Here is a 6473-nt window from a genome sequence, read left to right on the forward strand (position 1 = left end):
ATCCATCCATCCATCCATCCATCCACCCACTAATGCATCCATCCACCCATCCATCCATTTATTCATCCACCCATCCACCCATTTATCCATCCACCCACCTACTCACCCATCCATCCACCCACCCACCCATGCATCCATCCATCCATCCATCCATCCATCCATCCATCCATCCATCCATCTACCCACCTACCCATCCATCCATCCACACATCCATCCATCCACCTACCCACCCACCCACCAACCCATCTATCCATCTACCCACCTACCCACCCATCTACCCACCTACCCAACCATCCACCCACCTAACCACCCATCCACCCATCCATCCATCTATCCATCCATCCACATGCTCATTTACCCCTTCTCTGCATTCACATTAGTTTTAAAGAGCCATGTGGCTCTTTGGGTTAAAGATACAAAATTAGCTTATGCTATGTGCTTTCTGCACTGGGCACTGGGCACTGCAAGTTACCCAGTAAGTAAAGTGTGGCTCAGAAAGAGTAATTAAGCTGACCAACACCCTTATGTAATAAGCTCCAAGGAAGACACTGAAACTGAGGTCCACCTAATGCTAGCTCTAACTTTAACTCTGCTGATTCTCTGTACTATAATCCCTCAATTCATCATGCATCGACCATGTGCCAGAAACCGTGTTGGGTAGTGCCAATTCCCTGGTGTTCCAGCTTCTATTCCTGCCTAGAAGAGAACTGGAGTCAGGTCATTGAACAGACTGCTACAAGCCAGTGTGACCAGGCCAAAATAAGACAGTGAGGTACAAAATCCAGCCAGGATTTCTCTAGGGATGCACAGGCTTCTAGTCGCTGGGAAGATAACTTTGCCATCACACCAGAAAGTTAAGAGACCCCTTTCCAGGTGACACCTACAAGTCCAGAATCAGAATTTCCCAGCCCCGTCAGCTCTGCACTTCCAGTTTGGCTGCCGTAACTGTGCCAGGGATGGAGAACTCTGGACAGACTTCTTGCGAGAAGAGTAGGCAATAAGAGAAGAAGAGAAAGAAAATCAACACCCTTCAAGTCGGCCTTCTGGGCCTCATAGTTCTGAAAACCTTACCATCTGTCCACATAAGCATGTTCCAAAATTGTAAGTACCTTCTTTTCATGAACTGCAGGAAAGTTAACCTGGCCTCAAAATATATGGGAGAAATCTGCTATAAATAGAGGTAAATAGAGATTGTAAAGATAAATAACAATACCAGCACGTGAGGAGTGATAATGTGCTCTATTTATGGCCTGACACTAAAAAGGGATGGCCCGTGAGGCTGCGTCTTTAATGACTTACTTTTGCACTGGCAGCCTGCGCTCCCTGTTAGGGCGCTAAAGATTCAGTGACACAAAAAGCTTACAGATAATTAAATATTGATTTTTGTTTTCTAATCCTATATAAAAATTGTCCTGGGTCTCCCAGTGGTGGTTTTATCTCAGCAGGACACGGGAGAGGCCAGAGTAGTCTTTTAACCCCCTTTGCGCTCTTTCTGCATGACGGGGGAGCGTCTGTCCCAAGCGTCCATCTGTCTCTTAGAGGAGGTGGAGTGTCTGGGGCTCCCCCTGTGTGTAATGCTGCCCCTCATGTCCTTGTGTGACGCCCGGTAGCCTGTGCACAAGAAACCCTGAATTTTCCTCCTGTGCTGGACTTGCTGTTTCATGCTGGTGCGGCAGGACACTGAGCCTGGGAAAGCAGAGCAGCGTGTGCCGGGCCCTCAGCTCCCCCGCTGCTGCCCCGCTCACTCACTCCTTCTCCTGCCCGGATTCTTGCCAGGGCTGCCAGGAACTTCAAGTCTGGGAAGAGGGCCAGGGAGAAATTCGTGATGAGAACAGCTCTTCTCCCACCCTCTGCTCCCTTCTCGCTCTCACTCTTAAAAAAAAAAAAAAAAAAGCACCTCATTGTCATTTTGCGTCTGGAGTGCAGCAAGGGACATCTGGAGGGGTGGCAGTTTCAGGCTGGCCAGCTGGGAGGGTGCAGAGAGTCGCGGAGAGGAGAGAGGGCCAGATCTGGAGAGCTGGGCTCTGCCAGGCGTTTGCTGGGGGGCTTCAGGCTTGTGTGAAACACATCTGTGCCTCAGTGTTCCCGTCTGCAAAATGAAGATATCCACTGTGAACTTCTGCCATTCCCTGTCTCCTGCCAGGGTGGTGCTGTAAATGTCAACAATGAGCAGCTATGAAAGGCTTAGTGTGGCGTGGCTCCTGGCCCACGTGGCCTCACTAAAGGATGTGCAGGCTTGAGCCTACTGTGGCCTTGTCCCCAGGTCACGAGGCAGATGCACTTATCGACATCCCATCTCACAGATGGAGAAATGCAGGCACTGAGGGATTAACTAACGTGGGCAGGACTGCACAGTCATGATATAGAAATTTGAACTCTGAACCCTGAAAGTTCATTTCCAGCCGCTGTGCTGAATCATCTCTCTTTTGAAGATGTTGGCTTTTTTAAGAAGTGCAAGCTGAGGGCATGCAACCAATGGGGCCCTAGGGTTTTGCATTTTATTGTTAACTGGCAATTAATAGTTGTGTATATTTAATTAAGGGATACCATGCCACATTTTGATATATACCTATAGAGTGGGATAATTGGACCTCAAGCTAATAGCATCTGCTCCACCTCACATACCTCTCCTTTGTCCAGTTGGGTTGTGCTTGAAATTTGAATCAGTAGGCCTCAGCCTGGTAATGACAGGCAGCCATCTCTGCACGGCAAAAGCCAGCCTAGGGAGCACTTGTCCCCAGCGCTCCCTAGGTCAGCCTCCTTTGCTTGGCTGCAGCTTCCCATGGTCCTCATGCACATCATCCACCTAGGACAGCAGCAGCTTCCCAGTGCGCTGGTGACAGCTGCTATGGGCACAGAAAGCTCCTCTGTGCAGCTGTACTGTGGTGTCCCAGGGCCCCCTCCCGTGGATGGAGCTGTGAGCTAAGTGACCCTCTTTTCCTTATACAGCCTCCAATCTTCTGGCACAGTAATGAAAAAGGGCTAATATGCTAGCCACCTGCTTTGAGGGCCCGTCTGTGCTGGTCCAAAGACTTGGGGAGAATCTCTTTGAACTTATGTTCCAACTGAGTACATGTCTGTCTTTGGCCTGATTTATGGACCCCAGGACACTTGCATGTCACACTGATAAGCTTCTCCCTTCTACTCGGAGCTACTCTAGCTCCAAATTGTGCAGCCTGCGTGCTTTGTTCTTCCTTATAGGTCAAACAGTCTTTAATGTCCATGGACTTCACTCTCATGTGGTTCCCACTCAGGAAGTACAACCCCTTAGGGGGTCTCATGGGGCTCGGTGGCTCTGCTATACTCTCATAAGACACACCAAGTTGCTAAGGCCTGTTTCTTGCCTCTGGATGTTTGATACTAGCTTTGTGCAAAAAATGCACTGCAGACTTCCTTGTCTCCAGTTTGGGAGCATTGATTTCATTAGGAAAACAAAAAGACAGTCACAGCACGCTAAATGGCCTGGAGAGACCCCATGTTCCCCTGGTGACAGGACAGCAGTCCAACCACCCAGTTTGTCTCTAGTGTTTGGTTAGTTGCCGACCACCCCCTCTCTGACTTTCGAGAGCTGAATCACAACACCGGGACGCCCTGCGTCCGGAGCCACAGCAGCTCAGCACTCTTCCCTCACATTGCCCTTTCCAGGGAGGGGCTGCAGGATGAGAAGGGTCTTCACCTGGGGGAAGCTTTCTGTTGGCAGCATCCCAAGCTGGCAAAAGGCATCCCGGGAAAATCCAGGGGGCACTGTGTCTCCTGGTTTGTTTGCTCTTTTTACAAAGCCACCAGGGTTCAATCTGGGGGCTCTGGCTATTTACCTTCTCCAGTCTTCTGTGACTTCCCAAAGGCCTCACCTATGAACTCCTTGTTAGGGCCTTGGAGGTGCAGTTCAATATCTGCAAGGGAAGTCTTGGGAGAGGCACTCATGCCACGTCTGGCCAAGCCACCGCAGCTGAGGACACGTGCAGGCCTGGATGGGGGAAAGGCCCGGAGCTGTCCTAGGGACTCAGGAGCAGGCAGTCTGCAAAGTGCACCCAACGGTCAAGTCTCATGAGATAAGTCCGTGTACCCACGTCACCACGTAGTGCCAATGTTTGATGATTTGATCTATAAACAGGGACATCGCACTGTGCTTAAAAATGGGCACCCTGATGCCAGGAAGTCACAGCTAGTACAGAAAACATTAGTGAAAAATCACAGCTTCTCATCCTGGACACTGTGGACAGTCTGGCCAGATCATTGCCTTTCATGAGGGACTCTTCCTGGAACACAAATGAATGTCTCTCGTGTGTGTAAGGCTTAGCCCCCAAGGTGGCGCTGTTGGGAAGAGGCAGGGCCTGGTGGGAGCGCCTGGCCCCTGGGGGCGTGGCCTGGAAGGAATGATGAGCGTGCATCACTCTCCTTTTTTTTCACTCTGCCAGAGCTCCTGCTGCAAGGTGCTGCCTCTCATCTGCCTAAAAGCAACAGGGCTGAACAACCTCCACAGCTCTGAGCCCAAATAAACCTTTCCTCTTTACGCACTGATAATCTCAAGGGTTTCATTACAGTGACAACAAGCTGACCTCCAGGGCCATCGTATATGTTGTGGAACGTCTGCTGTGATCCCTGGCCTCTGTCCACCTGTGGCCAACGGCATCCCACCGCCAGTTCTGACATTCAAAGGCGTCTCTGGCCACCGCCGCATGTCTCCACAAGGTAAGCTCAAGACTAATGTGAAGGATGTCAACAAAGAAGAGCGGACCTGGAGAAAAGTCTATGGCAGGGTCACCCCAGGATCCAGCGTGTGACCATGGCCACATGGAAATAAGGATTTCCATTGCTGCCCTCACAGGGACAAGATTAGCAACTCATTTCAGAGTGCTACCGTGTGCCACTCAGAATCTGCTCTGTGTAATTATGCTGAAATTACCAGTGCATTCTCCTTCCCAAGAAAGGATTCAGCCATTCTTGAAGAATACTTTGTGTTGCTTGCATTAAGTTTCAGTTAAAACATTCCCCTAGGTCTTACAGCCGACCCAAGCATGCACGGTGGTTCTTTTGCACAAAAATAAACATAAACCTGGCCACCAAGGAGACTATACCAGCTGAATTTATTTCTCTCTGCAGATTCCATATGGCAAGGTGGTAGAATGCCTGCTATACGGTCAACAATACACACGAGATAAATGATCAGATTGCTCTCACAGGTCCTACCTCGGATATGGAGCTTGCTCTTCAGGGAAAGATTGGAAAATTGGTTGCATCTCACCTGCTGACTCAGGGCCAAATGGTACAGGCCTGAACCACTGTGTCCAGAAGGGTTCTGAGGTGGGTCCATGCTCTAGTGGGACAAGATTGCCAGGGTGGGGACAGAAGTAGAAGTAGTAGTCTCTCTCTCCAGGCAGCGACCTTGTCAGTAGGAGTGTCAGAACGATGGGGGCTGGACTAGAAGAGGTGAGATCCAGAGTAAGAAGCAGAAACCACCCCAGGGTTCTAACAGGGAAAACCTAGTACAGCAAACCGGCAGACCTGGTGCTGATGAAGCAGAACAGCTAGAAGGAGAAACAGGAAATACAGAGCCTGAAAATGCAGGAAGCAACTACTTCTGGTGCTCAGAGAGCAAATGAGAAATGCAAGAGAAAATTTGGGGGAGGGACAAGAAGTCTGGGGTGCTCACTAGCTGGAAGACGAAAGGGGTGGGGACTGGAGGTGGGTGTGTACGGAGGATCAACCGGGGACGGGTATTGAAGAGCCCCGGACCATCCTTGCGAGGACTGCCTGCCCTGAACCACTGTCCCTAGAGGGCTGAAGCACACTGTTGGCAGAAGCCTCCTAACGGCTGGCAGGAAGTAGGGACCAGTGCCCCTGCAGGGCGCTGCGTGTAAGGCTCCCTCTAGCGCCCCCTATGGACAGAGGCTGGCACGGATCAGACATGTGAGTCACAGAGTCCCAGCCTCAGCCCCAACCTCAGTCCCAGAAGACAAAGCATAGAAACCAGCAGGAGGAGGATGATGGCTCCGAGAGATGCAGCACCTCACCAATGTGACAAATGCAGGGGTGAACACACGCCCACCTGCCTCCAAATCCTGGTCCCCAGGCATCCCCCGGGCCCTGCTCCCCAATCGCCTCCACAAGCTGCTCCGACCTCAGAGGCACAACTCACGTGACTGCATCCTTCTCTTTATTCAGCGAGCGGGCTCTCCTCTGAGGGAGGAGGTCTTCCCTTTCTGGGCCCTCTCAGGCCGCATGGAGTGAACACACTGTCGCACTGGGTAAAATTCTTCATGCACAAGCTAGATTCTGCCCAGAACCTGCACCAGCACTTATGTAGAAGCCTCAAATATTTTATCCAGGGAGGAAAAAAAAAAAAAAAGAAAAAAAAAAAAGGAGAGCAATTTCTTGCAAAGTGAGTTTTCGTCTCCTCTTTGGAGCTTTATCTGAGGCGAACCATACAAACTCTTTTGTGAAGGCAGAGCCAGTGAAAACCCTGAGAATAA

The 6473-nt window shown here is 50.6% G+C and overlaps 1 long non-coding RNA gene across 1 annotated transcript; it reads right to left on the reverse strand.

The window, feature by feature from the left end:
* Positions 1 to 1291: 1291 nt before the first annotated feature.
* LOC111815788 lies at positions 1292 to 5486 on the reverse strand. Its single transcript, XR_002820429.1, has 3 exons — positions 5191 to 5486; positions 1898 to 2089; positions 1292 to 1796 (listed from the first exon to the last, which is right to left on the reverse strand). It is a non-coding gene; the product is annotated as an uncharacterized LOC111815788 (long non-coding RNA).
* Positions 5487 to 6473: the final 987 nt, after the last annotated feature.

The sequence above is a fragment of the Octodon degus genome, unplaced genomic scaffold (genome assembly GCF_000260255.1).
Source record: "Octodon degus isolate 3935 unplaced genomic scaffold, OctDeg1.0 scaffold00021, whole genome shotgun sequence".
NCBI classification, from domain to species: Eukaryota; Metazoa; Chordata; class Mammalia; order Rodentia; family Octodontidae; genus Octodon; species Octodon degus.